Source organism: Phocoena sinus, chromosome 4, assembly GCF_008692025.1.
Source record: "Phocoena sinus isolate mPhoSin1 chromosome 4, mPhoSin1.pri, whole genome shotgun sequence".
Taxonomy (NCBI): domain Eukaryota; kingdom Metazoa; phylum Chordata; class Mammalia; order Artiodactyla; family Phocoenidae; genus Phocoena; species Phocoena sinus.
In genome coordinates, this window is record NC_045766.1 from 29,730,801 (window position 1) to 29,748,527 (window position 17,727).

General features: G+C 36.0%; 1 protein-coding gene across 2 annotated transcripts in view; it reads left to right on the forward strand.

Annotated features, from left to right (window-relative positions):
• Positions 1-17,727, forward strand: part of RNF13 (ring finger protein 13) — a 140,371-nt gene that overhangs the window by 13,707 nt on the left and 108,937 nt on the right. The gene's annotated exons all lie outside the window — the stretch shown is intronic.

Here is a 17,727-nt window from a genome sequence, read left to right on the forward strand (position 1 = left end):
CTTTATTTATTTATTTAGTTTTTTAATAATCCACATATGAATGAAATCATATGGTATTTGTCTTTCTCCATCTGACTTATTTCACTTAGCATAATATCCTCAAGGTCTAGGTGTGTCATGTAAATGGCAAGATTTCATCATTCTTTTATGGCCAAGCAATATTCTGCATGTTTACCGCATCTTTTTTATCCATCTGTTGATAAGACATTTAAGTTGTTTCATAGCTTTGTTATTGCAAATAATGCTGCAATGAACATAGAGGTGCATATATCTTTTTGAGCTAGTGTTTTCATATTCTTTGGATAAACATCCAGAAGTAGAGTAGCTGGATCATGTGGTAGTTCTCTTCTTAATTTTTTGAGGCCTCTCCATACTGTTTTCCATAGTGGCTGCATCAGTTTACATGCCCAGTAACAGTGTTTGAGGGTTCACTTTTCTCCACATCCTCACCAACACTGAGTATTTCTTGCCTTTTTGATAATAGCCATTCTAATGGGTGTGAGTTGTTACATCATTGTGGGTTTTTTTTCTCCTGAATGAAATGCTTTATAATATTTTATTCAGTATTAAGATAAAGCAAAAATATTTATGCAGGACATTCTATTTTTATGGTTTCCAGCTACTGCATAGTCTTTTTTTTTTTTTGCATAGTCTTTTTTTTTCTATTCAGACAGTCACAAAAATTATAATCATCTTCATCAGTTCACTCAGTCCCATGTAATTAATTTTTTTAATCTTGATCTTTTGTTAGCACTTATATGAATTCATCAGTTTTCCATTAGAGTTCTGAAAATGCTTATTCATTCAGTTCAGCAGTACAGTCAGTTACCAGAAACTTGTGCTTGTCAGAGTCTTTTCCATGAATTCCTTGAAGATGAAACCCTTTTATAGGAGCATTTTTGCAAAAGCATCAGAGTACATCCAGAACTGTGTGTAAATGACAAAAGACTTAAAAATGACCACGGTTAAAGATTTGATGAAAGTTCATAATAATGCAATTGACAAGGAAATTGAGTTATTTCTGAGATATACATTTTAAAAAAATAACTAGAATTATGACTTATAACATTATACCAGAACATATAAGATTTTTAGGAATTTCATATAATGTCTGAAACATTTATATTAACATATTTCCATACAAATAACCCAAAGAAAGTTTAGTATTCTTTTTTTAATTTTTAAATTTAATTTTTTTATACAGCAGGTTCTTATTAGTCATCAATTTTATACACATCAGTGTATACATGTCAATCCCAATCGCCCAATTCATCACACCACCATCTCCACCCACCCAGGGCTTTTCTCCATTGGTGTCCATAACGTTTGCTCTCTACATCTGTATCTCAACTTCTGCCCTGCAAACCGGTTCAACTGTACCATTTTTCTATGTTCCACATACATGCGTTAACATACGATGTTTGTTTTTCTCTTTCTGACTTCTCACTTTGTATGACAGTCTCTAGATCCATCCACGTCTCAACAAATGACCCAGTTTCGTTCCTTTTTATGGCTGAGTAATATTCCATTGTATATATATATATGTACCTCATCTTCTTTATCCATTCGTCTGTCGATGGGCATTTCGGTTGCTTTAATGACCTGGCTATAGTAAATAGTGCTGCAATGAACATTGGGGTGCATGTGTCTTTTTGAATTATGGTTTTCTCTAGGTATATGCCCAGTAGTGGGATTGCTGGATCATATGGTAATTCTATTTTTAGTGTTTCAAGGAACCTCCATACTGTTCTCCATAGTGGCAGTATCAATTTACATTCCCACCAACAGTGCAAGAGGGTCCCCTTTTGTCCACACCCTCTCCAGCATTTCTTGTTTGTAGATTTTCTGATGATGCCCATTCTAACTGGTGTGAGATGATACCTCATTGTAGTTTGATTTGCATTTCTCTAATTACTAGTGATGTTGAGCACCTTTTCATGTGCTTCTTGGCCATCTATATGTCTTCTTTGGAGAAATGTCTATTTAGGTCTTCTGCCCATTTTTGGATTGGGTTGTTTGTTTTTTTAATATTGAGCTGCATGAGCTGTTTATATATTTTGGAGATTAATCCTTTGTTGATTCGTTGGCAAATATTTTCTCTCATTCTGGGGGTTGTCTTTTCGTGTTGTTTATGGTTTCCTTTGCTGTGCAAAAGCTTTGAAGTTTCATTAGTTCTCATTTGTTTATTTTTGTTTTTATTTCCATTTTTCTAGGAGGTAGGTCAAAAAAGGATCTTGCTGTGATTTATATCAAAGAGTGTTCTTCCTATGTTTTCCTCTAAGAGTTTTATAGTGTCCAGTCTTACATTTAGGTCTCGAATCCATTTTGAGTTTATTTTTGTGTATGGTATTAGGGAGTGTTCTAATTTCATTCTTTTACATGTAGCTGTCCAGTTTTCCCAGCACCACTTATTGAAGAGACTGTCTTTTCTCCATTGTATATCCTTGCCTCCTTTGTCATAGATTAGTTGACCCTAGGTGCGTGGGTTTATCTCTGGGCTTTCTATCTTGTTCCATTGATCTGTGTTTCTGCTTTTGTGCCAGTACCATGTTGTCTTGATTACTGTAGCTTTATAGTATAGTCTGAAGTCAGGGAGTCTGATTCCTCCAGCTCCGTTTTTTTCCCTCAAGACTGCTTTGGCTATTCGGGGTCTTTTGTGTCTCCATACAAATTTTAAGATTTTTTGTTCCAGTTCCGTAAAAAATGCCATTGGTAATTTGATAGGGATTGCATTGAATCTGTAGATTGCTTTGAGTAGTATAGTCATGTTTACAATATTGATTCTTCCAACCAAGAACATGGTATATCTCTCCATCTGTTGGTATGATCTTTAATTTCTTTCATCAGTGTCTTATAGTTTTCTGCGTATACGTCTTTTGTCTCCCTAGGTAAGTTTATTCCTAGGTATTTTATTCTTTTTGTTGTAATGGTAAATGGGAGTGTTTCCTTAATTTCTCTTTCAGATTTTTCATCATTAGTGTATAGGAATGCAAGATATTTCTGTGTATTTATTTTGTATCCTGCAACTTTACCAGATTCATGGATTAGCTCTAGTAGTTTTCTGGTGGCATCTTTAGGATTCTCTATGTATAGTATCATGTCATCTGCAAACAGTGACAGCTTTAATTCTTCTTTTCAAAATTTGTATTCCTTTTATTTCTTTTTCTTCTCTGATTGCCGTGGCTAGGACTTCCAAAACTATGTTGAATAATAGTGGTGAGAGTGGACATCCTTGTCTTGTTCCTGATCTTAGAGGAAATGCTTTCAGGTTTTCACCATTGAGGCTGAGGTTTGCTGTGGGTTTGTCATATATGGCCTTTATTATGTTGAGGTAGGTTCCCTTTATGCCCACTTTCTGGAGGGTTTTTATCATAAATGGGTGTTGAATTTGGTCAGAAGCTTTTTCTGCATCTATTGAGATGATCATATGGTTTTTATTGTTCAGTTTGTTAATATGGTGTATCACATTGATTGATTTGTGTATATTGAAGAATCCTTGCATCCCTGGGATAAATCCCACTTGTTCATGGTGTATGATCCTTTTAATGTGTTGTTGGATTCTGTTTGCTAGTATTTTGTTCAGATTTTTGCATCTATATTCATGAGTGATACTGGTCTGTAATTTTCTTTTTTTGTTGTATCTTTGTCTGGTTTTGGCATCAGGGTGATGGTGGCCTCATAGAATGAGTTTGGGAGTGTTCCTTCCTCTGCAATTTTTTGGAAGAGTTTGAGAAGGATGGGTGTTAGCTCTTCTCTAAATGTTTGATAGAATTCACCTGTGAAGCCATCTGGTCCTGGACTTCTGTTTGTTGGAAGATTTTCAATCACAGTTTCAATTTCATTACTTGTGACTGGTCTGTTCATATTTTCTATTTCTTCCTGGTTCAGTCTTGGAAGGGTATACCTTTCTAAGAATTTGTCCATTTCTTCCAGGCTGTCCATTTTATTGGTATAGAGTTGCTTGTAGTAGTCTCTTAGGATGCTTTGTATTTCTGCAGTGTCTGTTGTAACTTCTCCTTTTTCATTTCTAATTTTATTGATTTGAGTCCTCTCCCTCTTTTTCTTGATGAGTCTGGCTAATGGTGTATCAATTTTATTTATCTTCTCAAAGAACAAGCTTTTAGTTTTATTGAATTTTGCTATTGTTTTCTTTGTTTCTATTTCATTTATTTCTGCTCTGGTCTTTATGGTTTCTTTCCTTCTGCTAACTTCGGGTTTTGTTTGTTCTTCTTTCTCTAGTTCCTTTAGGTGTAAGGTTAGATTGTTTATTTGAGATTTTTCTTGTTTCTTGAGGTAGGCTTGCATAGCTATAAACTTCCCTCTTAGAACTGCTTTTGCTGCATCCCGTAGGTTTTGGATCATCGTGTTTTCATTGTCACTTGTCTCTAGATATTTATTGATTTCCTCTTTGCTTTCTTCAGTGATCTCTTGGTTATTTAGTAACATATTGTTTAGCCTCCGTGTGTTTGTGTTTTTTACTTTTTTTCCCTGTATTTCATTTCTAATCTCATAGCATTGTGGTCAGAAAAGATGCTTGATATGATTTCAATTTTCTTAAATTTACTGAGGCTTGATTTGTGACCCAAGATGTGATCTATCCTGGAAAATGTTCCGTTTGTACTTGAGAATAAAGTGTGATCTGCTGTTTTTGAATGGAATGTCCTGTAAATATCAATTAAATCTATCTGGTCTGTTGTGTCAATAAAAGTTCTGTTTCCTTATTTATTTTCATTTTGGATTATCTGTCCATTGCTGTAAGTGAGGTGTTAAAGTCCCCCAATATTATTGTGTTACTGTCGATTTCCTCTTTTATAGCTGTTAGCAGTTGCCTTATGTATTGACGTGCTCCTCTGTTGGGTGCATATATATTTATAATTGTTATATCTTCTACTTGGATTGATCCCTTGATCATTTTGTAGTGTCCTTGCTCGTCTATTGTAACGTTCCTTATTTTCAAGTCTATTTTATCTGATATGCGTATTGCTACTCCAGCTTTTGATTTCTATTTGGATGGAATATCTTTTTCCATCCCCTCACTTTAAGTCTGTATGTGTTCCTAGGTCTGAAGTGGGTCTGTTGTAGGCAGCATATAGGTGGGTCTTGTTTTTGTTTTCATTCGGTGAGCCTGTGTCTTTTGGTTGGAGCATTTAATCCATTCACATTTAAGATAATTATCGATATGTATGTTCCTATGACCATTTTCTTAATTGTTTTGGGTTTGGTTTTGTAGGTCCTTTTCTTCTCTTGTGTTTCCCACTTAGAGAAGTTCCTTTAGCATTCGTTGTAAAACTGGTTTGGTGGTGCTGAATTCTCTTAGCTTTTGCTTGTCTGTAAAGCTTTTGATTTCTCCCTCGAACCTGAATGAGATCCTTGTTGGGTAGAGTAATCTTGGTTGTAGGTTCTTCCCTTTCATCACTTTAAGTATATCATGCCACTCTCTTCTGGCTTGTAGTGTTTCTGTTGAGAAATCAGCTGTTAACCTTATGGGAGTTCCCTTGTATGTTTTTTTTCATTTTTCCCTTGCTGCTTTCAGCAATTTTTCTTTGCCTTTAATTTTTGCCAACTTGATTACTGTGTGTCTCGGCATGTTTCTCCTTGGGTTTATCCTGTATGGGACTCGCTGAGCTTCCTGGACTTGGGTGGCTATTTCCTTTCCCATGTTAGGGAAGTTTTTGACTATAATCTCTTCATATATTTTCTCTGGTCCTTTGTCTCTCTCTTCTCCTTCTGGGACCCCTAAAATGTGAATGTTGTTGTGTTTAATATTATCTCAGATGTCTCTTAGGCTGTCTTCTTTTCTTTTCATTCTGTTTTCTTTATTCTGTTCCACAGCAGTGAATTCCACCTTTCTGTCTTCCAGGTCACTTATCTGTTCTTCTGCCTCAGTTATTCTGCTATTGATTCCTTCTAGTGTAGTTTTCATTTCAGTTATTGTATTGTTCGTCTCTGTTTGTTTGTTCTTTAATTCTTCTAGGTCTTTGTTAAACATTTCTTGTATCTTCTCGATCTTTGCCTCCATTCTTTTTCCAAGGTCCTGGATCATCTTCACTATCATTCTTCTGAATTCTTTTTCTGGAAGGTTGCCTATCTCTACTTCATTGTTTTTTTTCTGTGGTTTTATCTTGTTCCTTAACCTGGTACATAGCCCTCTGCCTTTTCATCTTGTCTGTCTTTCTGTGAATGTGGTTTTTGTTCCACAGGCTGCAGGATTGTAGTTCTTCTTGCTTCTGCTGTCTGCCGTCTGGTGGATGAGGCTATCTAAGAGGCTTGTGCAAGCTTCCTGATTGGAGGGACTGGTGGTGGGTAGAGCTAAGTGTTGCTCTGGTGGGCAGAGCTCAGTAAAACTTTAATCCGCTTGACTGCTGATGGGTGGGGCTGGGTTCACTCCCTGTTGGTTGTTTGGCCTGAGGCAACCCAACACTGGAGCCTACCTGGGCTCTTTGATGGGGCTAATGGCGGACTCTGGGAGGGCTCCCGCCAAGGAGTACTTCCCAGAACTTCTGCTGCCAGTGTCCTTGTCCCCAGGGTGAGCCACAGCCACCGCCGGCCTCTGCAGGAAACCCTCCAACACTAGCAGGTAGGTGTGGTTCAGTCTTCCCTGGGGTCACTGCTCCTTCTGCTGGGTCCTGATGTGCACAGTACTTTGTGTGCGCCCTTCAAGAGTGGAGTCTCTGTTTCCCCCAGTCCTGTCAAAATTCTGCAATCAAATCCCACTAGGCTTCAAAGTCTGATTCTCTAGGAAATCCTCCTCCCATTGCTGGACCCCCAGGTTGGGAAGCTGGACGTGGGGCTCAGAACCTTCACTCCAGTGAGTGGACTTCTGTGTTGTAAGTGTTCTGCAGTCTGTGAGTTACCCATCCAGCAGTTATGGGATTTGATTTTACTGTGATTGCACCCCTCCTACCATCTCATTGTGGCTTCTCCTTTGTCTTTGGATGTGGGTTATCTTTTTTGGTGACTTCCAGTGTCTTCTTGTCGATGATTGTCCAGCAGCTAGGTGTGATTCTGGTGTTCTCACAAGAGAGAGTGAGAGCACGTCCTTTTACTCCGCCATCTTGGTTCCTAGTCTCCTCATTGAGGTGTTGATTTGCACTTCTGTAATAGTGATGTTAATTATGTTTTCAGTGCCTTTTGTCCATCTGTGTGTCTTCTTTGGAAAATTGACGTTTCTGGTCCTGTGCTCATTTTTACATTGGATTGTTTGGTTTTTTGCTATTGAGTTTTATGAGTTCTTTATATGTTTTGTATATTAACCCCTTATCAGATGTATGATTTGCAAATCTCTTTTCCCATTCAGTAGGTTGTCTTTTCATTTTATAGGTGATTTCCTTTGCTGTGCAGAAGCTTTTTAGTTTGACGTAGTCCCATTTGTTTTTGTTTGTTTCCTTTGCCTGAGGAGACATACTCAGAAACGTATTGCTAAGGGTGATATTAAAGAGTGCACTGCCTATGGTTTCTTCTATTGAGTTTTATGGTTTTAGGTCTTACATTAAGTCCTTAATCTATTTTTAGTTGATTTTTGTGTATGGTATGAGATAGTGCTCTAGTTTCATTTTTTTCCATACAACTGTCTGGTTTTCCCAATATTTATTGAAGAGACTATTCTTTCTCCATTGTGGTTTTCTGCTCCTCTGTCATAAATTAATTGTCCATGTAGGTATGGATTTGTTCTTGGGCTCTCAGCTGTGTTCCATTAATCTATGTCTGTTTTTCTTTCAATACTATGCTGTTTGGTTACTATAGCTTTGTATTATAATTTGAAGTTAGGGAGCGTGATGTCTCCAGCTTTGTTCTGGTTTTTTTTTTTTTTTTTTTTTTTTGTGGTATGCGGGCCTCTCACTGTTGTGGCCTCTCCTGTTGTGAAGCACAGGCTCCGGACGCACAGGCTCAGCAGCCGTGGCTCACGGGCCTAGCCACTCCATGGCATGTGGGATCTTCCCGGACTGGGGCACAAACCTGTGTCCCCTGCATCGGCAGGCGGGCTTTCAACCACTGCGCCACCAGGGAAGCTCCAGCTTTGTTCTTTTACTTAGGATTGCTTTGGCTATTTGCGGTCTTTTGTGGTTCCATATAATTTTAGGGTTTTTTGTTCTATTTCTGTGAAAAATGTCCTTGCGATTTCAATAGAGATTGCATTGAATCTGTAGGATGCTTTAGATGATATGAACCTTTTAACAATGTTAATTCTTTCAGTCCATGAGCATGGAATATATATTCATTTCTTTGTGTCTACAGTTTCATTTAACAGTGTCTTTCAGTGTACAGGTCTTTCACTTTCTTGATTAAATTTATTCCTAGGTATTTTATTCTTTTTGTTGTGATTGTAAATTGGATTGTGCTCTTAATTTCTCTTTCTGCTAATTTGTTTTTAGTGTATACGAATGCAGTAGATTTTTGCATATTAATTTTGTGCAACTCTGCAACTTTACTGTATTAGTTCATTATTTCTAACAGTTTTTTGTTGGAGTCTTTAGGGTTTTTGTTTTAAGATTTTCTTTTTTTTGATGTGGACCATTGTTTAAGTCTTTATTGAATTTGTTACAATATGGCTTCTGTTTTATGATTTGGTTTTTTGGCCACAAGGCATGTGGGATCTTAGCTTCCTGACCAGGATTGAACCTGCACCCCCTGCACTGGAAGGTGAAGTCTTAACCACTGGACTGCCAGGGGGGTCCCCTAGGGTTTTTTATATATAAAAGCATGTCATCTGCACATAGTGACAGTTTTACTTCTTCCAATTTGGATTCCTTTTATTTCTTTTTCTTGCCTAATTGCTATGGCTAGGACTTCCAGTGATATGTTGAATAAGAGTGGCAAGAGTGGGCATTCTTGTCTTATTCCTCAATTTAGAGGGATAGCTTTCAGTTTTTCACTTTTGAGTGTGATGTTAGTTGTGGGTTTGTTGTATATGGCCTTTATTATGTTGAGGTACATTGCTTCTATACCCACTCTATTGAGAGTTTTTACATAAATGAGCGTTGAATCTTGTCAAATGCTTTTTCTGCATCTGTTGCAATGATCAAATGCTTTTTTCTTTCATTTGTTAATGTCATGTATCACATTGATTTGTGAATGTTGAACTATCCTTGCATCCCTGAAATAAATTCTACTTGATTATGATTATCCTTTAAAGTGTTGTTGTATTCAGTTTGCTAGTATTTTGTTGAGGATTTTGCATCTATGTTCATCAGAGATACTGGCCTATAATTTTTTTTGCGTGTGTGTTGTCCTTGTCTGGTTTGGGGATCAGGGTACACACTAAACATTGGGAATAGTTTGTGTGAGTCTCAGAGGCTGGAAAGAATTGATGTTTTGGAGAAACCTGTTTGCTAACCTTTTAAAATTAAAATTTTGCTTATTTTGTTGCATTTGTTGGAAAAATCAAATTGTCGTGGAATCTGAAAAACATTGGTTGACAGTAAAAGTAAAACATCTTAGATGAGGCTTGCTTTTACTTTAGATGGCTTCATGTTAGAGAAATTAGCTGGGCAACCTTCAGTTTCCTTGCAAAGAACTATTGGGTATTTTATTTTTGCTTAAAAAGTTAAGCCCTGCTGTCGTTTTTTTCACTTTTTCTCATGACAGTCTCTCAACCGTTTCATTAAAAGCATTAAAAACTATGCTTTATGGAAACTTAACTGTAGTATATATTAGTAGTTCTCAGTTGAACTCTTGGAAGTCATGATGCTTTTTAAGTAATACTATGAAGTTATTGATATATTCACTTGTATGAATTGAGAACACTGTTTTGGAGGAAATTTTATAGTACCATATATATATAATAAACATACATGACCATGAGCACATTTGTAAAAAAAAAAAACATCTATTTAATGCAATGTGATTTGGCTATTATAAATTTTACACTAAAATAGTTAACTAGCTATTCAGGTATTTTTTTCTGTTAGTGCTTTCTATAGTACATATCTTTTTGATGCGTTTTGTAGTATAAGATACATTTATGGAGAAAAATAAATTGAAATTACTACCTATTAAATCTTTTTTCAAATTAGGAAAAGATTACCATTATTTTATCAGTGGGGCATTTTGGTCAAGTTTTTGAAATCCCAGTGATACACAAGAGTAGCTTGAGAACCAATGGAATATGAGCTTATTCAGAGGCTTTCTTATGGCGATGGTTAGCTGTTTTTGAGTGTTATTTGGTACTGAACTAGTTGATGTCAGACTGTGAGTCATCTTCAGGATTAAAGATTATTTGGAAAGCAAATTCCTGAAAGTAATGTTGGTCTTAAACACTTACTAAATGCATCCCCATCTGTAAAATGAAGTTTAGAATATAGTTTTGTGTAGATGAGTTGCATGGTATTGTCACAAACTTAAATGTGAGGTTAGGATTACTCTGCTGCTTGGGGAAGTTTTTAAATTTTGCAACTACCAGTACAGCATTAGATGAGTAACTGGCATCTGTGCTCTTAAGCCATATGGATAACCACATGTACCAGCCCCAGTTCAAAGGTTCTCAAATTCACAAGGCCAGTAGAAAATTAACAAAATCAAGAGTTGGTTCCTCAAAATTAAAAACTTGGGTATCAAAGGACACTATGCAGAGTGAAAAGACAACCCATGGAATTGGTGAAAATATATTTCAGTCATATATATCATAAGGGAAATATATGCAGAATATATAAAGAACTTTCAAAACTCAACAACCACCACCACCCGATTAAAAATGGGCAAAGGACAAGACATGGAAGCAACCTAAGTGTCATCGACAGATGAATGGATAATGAAGATGTGTGTATATATATGTGTGTATACACACACACACACACACACACACACACACACACACACACACACACCCAATGGAATATTACTCAGCCAGAAAAAGAATGAAATAATGCCATTTGCAGCAACATGGATGGACCTAGAGATTATCATACTAAGTGAAGTAAGTCAGAGAAAGACAAATATCATATGATATCACTTATATGTGGAATCTAAAAAACAAAATGATACAAATGAACTTATTTACAAAACAGAAATAGACTCAAAGACATAGAAGACAAACTTATGGTTACCAAAAGGGAAAGGTAGAGGGGGAGGGATAACTTAGGAGTTTGGGATTAACATACACACACTACTATATATAACATAGATAAACAACAAGGTCCTACAGTATAGGGCTATACAGCAAACTATATTCACTATCTTGTAATAACCTATAATGTAAAATAATCTGAAAAAGAATATACATACACACACACACATATGTCTGAATCACTTTGCTGTACCAGAAACTAACACAACAGTGTAAATCAGGTATACTTCAATTTAAAAAATGGGCAATGGATTTGAATAATTATTTCTCCAATGAAGATATACAGAAAGCCAATAAGCATATGAAAAGAGGTCAACATCACTAATCATTAGAGAAGTGCAAATCAAAGCCACAATGAGGTACCACTTTATATCCATTACTGTGGCTGTTATCAAGCAGAAAATAAGTGCTGTCGAGGATATGAAGAAATTGGAACCCTTATGTATTGCTGGTGGGAATGTAAAATGGTGCAGCTGTTGTGGAAAATGGTATGTGATTCCTCAAATAAATTGAATATAGAATTGCCATATAATCCAGCGGTTTCACTTCTGGATATATACCCAAAAGAAGCAGAGACTCATATTTGTACACCCGTGTTCAAAGCAGCATTGTTCACAGTAGCCAAAAGGTGGCATCAACCAAAGCATCCATTGATAGATAAATGGATAAACAAAATGTAAATACATATAATGGAATATTATTCAGCCTGAAAAGAGAAGGAAATTCTGACATATTCTACAATGTGGATGAATCTTTTTTTTTTTTTTGCGGTACGCGGGCCTCTCCTGTTGCGGAGCACAGGCTCTGGACGCACAGGCTCAGCGGCCATGGCTCACGGGCCCAGCCGCTCCGCGGCATGTGGGATCTTCCTGGACCAGGGCACAAACCCGTGTCCCCTGCATCGGCAGGCGGACTCTCAACCACTGCTTCACCAGGGAAGCCCGTGGACGAATCTTAAAGACATGCTAAGTGAAATAAGCCAGACATAAATAGACATAAAGTGATTCCACTTATATCAGTTACCTGATATAGAGTAGTAAAATTCATAGAGATAGAAAGTAGAATAGTGGTTGCTTGGAGGCTAGGGGGAGGGGGAATGGGAAATCAGTATTTAATGAGTACAGAGTTTCACTTTGGGAAGAGGAAAAAGTTCTGGAGATGGATGGTGGTGATGGTTGCACAATTTGAATGTAGTTAATGTCACTAACCTAAACTTTACACTTAAAAATGTTTAAAATGGTAAATTTTATGTTGTGTGTATTATACCATATTAAAAAAAAATGAGACTGAAGGCCTTCTATAAAAAGGTCACTGAAGAGTTAAAACAGTTATTTATTCACTGAATTAATAAAACTTATTATACAAATTACCAAACATAAAGAAAAGTAGAGAAATAGTATAATGAACCTCAATATAATTTTCTCCTAGATTTAACGTTGATTAGTGTTTTGGTTTATTTATTTTTTTTGGCTGGAGAATTTTAAAGTAAATTACAGATATCATGACATTTCATTCGTAAGCATTTCAGTAGGTAGCTCTAAAAATAGGGACTTTCTCATATGACCACAATACTGTCATCATACCTAGAAAATCAACAATTATTTTAAAAAATTTATCTAATATCTGGACTACATTCACATTGTCCCTCTTGTTCCTAAATTGTATTTTTATTGTTGGTTTGCTTGAACCTGTGTTTGGCATTTGGATGTAATGTTTTTTATCTCTTTTAATGTACAACAGTCTCATGCCGTTCTCCCATTCTGTCCCCCTAACACTGTTTTGTTTATTCCATTTAATTTTATAGGAATTGGGGCAATGCCCTCAAGTAACACATCCATTTTATTTTACTTATTTAATTCTATTCCATGTATTTCTTGTAAACTTGAAGTTAGAGCTAAAGGCTTGTTAGAACTGGGTTAAAATAATTTTGGCAAGAATACATCTTAGGTGATATAGACTGACGAAAAGTAGAATGAGAATTTGCTAGTTGGAAAACCCTTTAGACAGAGTCAAGTAGCTAATTTCAGATAAAATGTTTGTTTATAATTAGTAGTAGAATTTTGTCAAATAGAAGGCAAAATTAGGTATGATCAGAGATGGTGGGAATGGATACATCTCTAGAAACCTGTCTGGTGTCTCTCAAGGATTTTTACAGTTAACCTACATACAGTCTTTACAGTTTTCACCAATTAGAAAGTCATTTTTACAATAAATAATGTTGCCTAGTGATACAGTTGACAGTCTATATTTATCCCAACCCAGTAGTTTAAGTGCTGGGAGAAAGTAACAAAGGATTTAAGCTTGTTTAACTTTTCCTTCCAGAAAACTTCTTGGAGAAGGGAAGATTTAACAACAAAAAAAACCCTATTGTGCTTTTTTTGGAGACTGCATTAACAACCATGGACCTTTTTCAAGAAACTGCATGTATCTATACATACATAAAATTTTGCATGCAATTTTAAGGATTCATAGTTTTTCCTTTGTAGGTAGAGTATATTTTAGTTTCTGGATAATACACGAATAAAGATTTAGTGCTGGTAACAGCAGGGTGCATTCTTGAAACAGTAAGCTGATCAGAGCAAGGGCAAGGGCACCTGTTCGATTACTGGAAACTTACTTGTTTAGTTTGGACAGACTCTTTTTTTTTTTTTAAACAATTTTTCTTTTTGGCTACACTGCGCGGCATGTGGGATCTTAGTTCCCCGACCAGTGATCAAACGCGGGCCCTCAGCAGTGAAAGCACGGAGTCCTGACCGCTGACCGCGAGGGAATTCCCTGGACAGACTCTTAAAAATGTGAAAATTGTAGACCTTTTTGCCTCTTCTCCAACATTTACTTCTGTTGACTAACTGCCTTCCTTCCCCCACATTCATTTTAAAGTTCTTTTTTTTCTAGGCTTTTGTGAAATCAATCTCTTTCTCTCTTTCTTTTCTCTGCTTTCTGTTTGTACCTAAATTTAGACATTCAGTTTTCTTTAGCCCTCTTCTCTTTTTAATTTTTACTTTTACATTAAGATCACTTTAGTTATCACCTGTTTGTTGATGATTCCTAAATCTCTCTTATGCCTTGGGTAGAGCTCCTGACTTCTATTTATCACTGTTTACATGTCCACTAGAATGTTTCATAAACATTAAGTGAAAAAATTCCCAAATTGCTCTCACTTCCACTAACTGTAGTTCTCCTTCTGTATTTTCTCTCTCATCTACTGGCATCACCACCCAAACTCTTCTCCTCCTGTATTTCACTGTTGTGTTAAGTCCTTATATGTATTTTTGTATTTATTCACTACAGTTGTCTTTTAAATCCTAAATAATCTCCTTTTACAGAGGAAGCAATTTAATACTTTTGCCTCAGAATCACACTGTTAGCATGTGGCAGTGCTGAGATATAAACTTAGGTCTGTCTAATACTAGATCTCATATTCCTTACCACAGTTATACTACTACCACTCACTTCTGTGACTTTAATCTAAAAAAATTAAGGATGTACTTGTAAGGTTTAACTATAAGAATATTTACTGCAGAGTTTATAAGAAGAAGCAAATTCAATCTCCAACAATATGGATTCCATTAAATCCGTTATAGAACATTTATACGAAATATCATGTGGTCGTTATACATCCTGTTTTAGACCAGTAGTTTTCATTTTGTATATCAAAGTCATATATGGGAACCCAGTATATGAGATAGATTTTTAAAAAAAGTAGTGTTTGAAAGGGGTGGAAGCCCTAGCGGGTCTCATGGACTGCTGTCTGTAAGGGTTCTTGAGGGGATGTTATGGTACAGGGTTTGAAAGTTTTAATTTTTTCAAATATAGTAATGAATTAGGAAAATATTCATAATACAGTAAGTGAAGAGAATAGTTAACAAAACATCTATAGTGTATCCCAATTTTGCTAAGTATATATTTGAATTTACACATGACTAAAAGAATGGGGGGTTATACATCAAAATATGGACACTGGTTATTCTTTTATTTGGTGATTATGAGTGATTTTAATTTTTCACACATTTTCTACAATGAACAAGAATTCGTTTTGTAAATAGAGACTTTAAAAAGTCCTGAATGTGTTATTTTAAAAAAGACAATAAAAAGTATAACCAAAACCCACTGCACACACACACACACACACACACACACACACACACACACACACACACAGCAAAAGAAGTAAATACTCCAGTGGCTGCTGTGCCACGAACATTGGTTTGAAGCCCTTGAGTACCTGTGTAAGCATAGATCCATTACTCTACCTTTTGGACATCAACCTTGGATATTGATGCTGTTTTCATTTGGGTGTTAGCATGTAGACTTCAGAGACAGATTGCCTGGGTTTGAATACTGGCTCTGCTATTATTCATTATTTGATCTTGGACAAGTTCCCTAATAGGGCCTAAGTCTTCCCCAACTATGCAATGATACCTTATAGGGTGTTATTAGGATTAGATGACTTAAATTCAATAACATGCTTAGAGCAATGTCCGGTTAGTAAGTGGTCAGTTAGAGTTGTTGTGCTTATTATCATTCCTATCCTTAAGAGTTATTTCACCTCTAAACTCTAAGTTCATCTCGCTCCCCTAAAGTTAGCTGGGAATTCCAAAACTTTACAAGGGAAGTCATAGTTCTTATTCAGGTTAAGTTTTCCAAACAGGTCAGTGGTCAATATACTGTGTATTTATTTTTTCTAGCAAAATTTAGTAGCAACTATACCTTATTTTATAAGGATTTATATGTTTTTATGGTATGATTTCTGCCTAGAAATTGTATAATGTGGTTATGATGGGGGTACCCAAGACCACCCCCAAGTTCAGTGATTCACTAGAAGGACTTACAGGACTCAGCGTATGATTGTACTCATGACTAAGATTTATTACAGTGAAAGGATACAAAGCAGAGTTGGCAAAGGGAAAAGGTACATGGGGTAAAATCCAGAGAAAACCAGGTGTGAGCTTTTAAGAGTCTCAGTGGAGTCTCAGGGGATAAGCTTAACTTCTCAGCAGTGAGTTATGATGACACATGTGAAATGTCTACCAGGGGAGCTCATTAGAGATTCAGTGCCCAGGGTTTATATTGGGGGCTATTCAGGTAGGCACCCTCCACCTAGCATATACCAAAATTTCAGACTCCCAGAAAGAAAGTAGGTATTCAACATAAACCACATTGTTTGCAGAATTTAGGTACAATGAACTGTTCTTATCAGAGAATGATGGGAACCCTCCTGAAATCTTAAGTCCTCGGATGCCAGCGAAGGGCCAACCTTGTAAGCAGGCCTTTCTAAGGATAGCAGTCTCAGACCTGCTGTGTTAACTCTTTTCTCAACAGAGCTATATTATAAAATGTATTTTACTTAAGAAACTAATACCAACAAATCTATGCATTTTAAAAACAGCTTTATTGAGATATGATACACCATAGAATTTACCCATTTAAAGTAAAAAGTGCAGTGATTTTTAGTTTATTTGTAGAGTTGTGCAGTCATCGGCGCAATCTAATTTTAGAACATTTTCATCATCCCGAAAAGAACCCCCATTTCCACGAGTGGTCATTCCCATTTCTATTTGTCCCCCCTCTCTGCCTGATTCTTACTCCCATCCCCAGGCAACCACTAATTTACTTTCTGTCTCTGGGATAAATCTATATGTTTAACGTATTTTCACCTTTATTTTATCTCTGTTATTAATGGCTTTGTAAGATGGTAGTTCAAAAATTATTCAAGGTATCTCTCTTTCAGTGTGTGTCAAAGAGTCATTGTGAGTCTCTCTGGTAGTCTCTAAGTCCAGAGCTTTACCAACAGCAATCATCATCAAAATTGCTATTATGTGAATTTGTGGTATTTAATGAAATAATTCATTATAAAGGCTCTTGTCTTTGTAAACTCCATTCTCACCATTTAAGAAGTATGTTATACAATTGGTTGAGGCTTACCAATGAGAATTTTGTTACTTACTTGGTTAACATTGAGTTCTTTCATGGTACCTTTTTGCTGTAAGATAGATAGGGATTCATGTAGAGAATTGGGTGAGGTTGGGAGAGGTAGCTGCACTATTGCCATTGGGATGTAGAGAGGCAGAAAGGTATGTATATATTGCTAGGAGGAAAAGGGCAAAAAGTATTACTTTATAATAAATGGCCATTTAAAAAAAGTATGCTAATGTGGGTACAATATCAAGAATAAGCAGAAAGGTATGTATATATTGCTAGGAGGAAAAGGGCAAAAAGTATTACTTTATAATAAATGGCCATTTAAAAATGTATGCTAATGTGGGTACAATATTCAAGAATAAACAAAAAGTAAATTTACAGATTATAAAATTCTTTGTAAAAAATTTTAAATCAAAGGTGCTTGTGCATTTTTAATCATTATTTTGACTGAAATCTTGCTCGTCCCATAATTGAGTTGGTAGACAAGCTGTACTATAAACTGAGAACTGTGGGAGGATCTTTATTTTGTGGCTAAAACATAGAACTTAGTCACCTTGAGTTATGTAGGTATTGACTAACACTGAGTGTTTACCTAAATGTCCAAATCTGTGTAAACAATTGTGCTTTTGAAATACAAGTTTCATTTTAATCTTAATCCATGTTTGTAATTAAGAGATATTTTTGGACATCAGGAACTAATATATCAAATAACTTATTTTCAAGGACAATGCACCAGAAGTTAT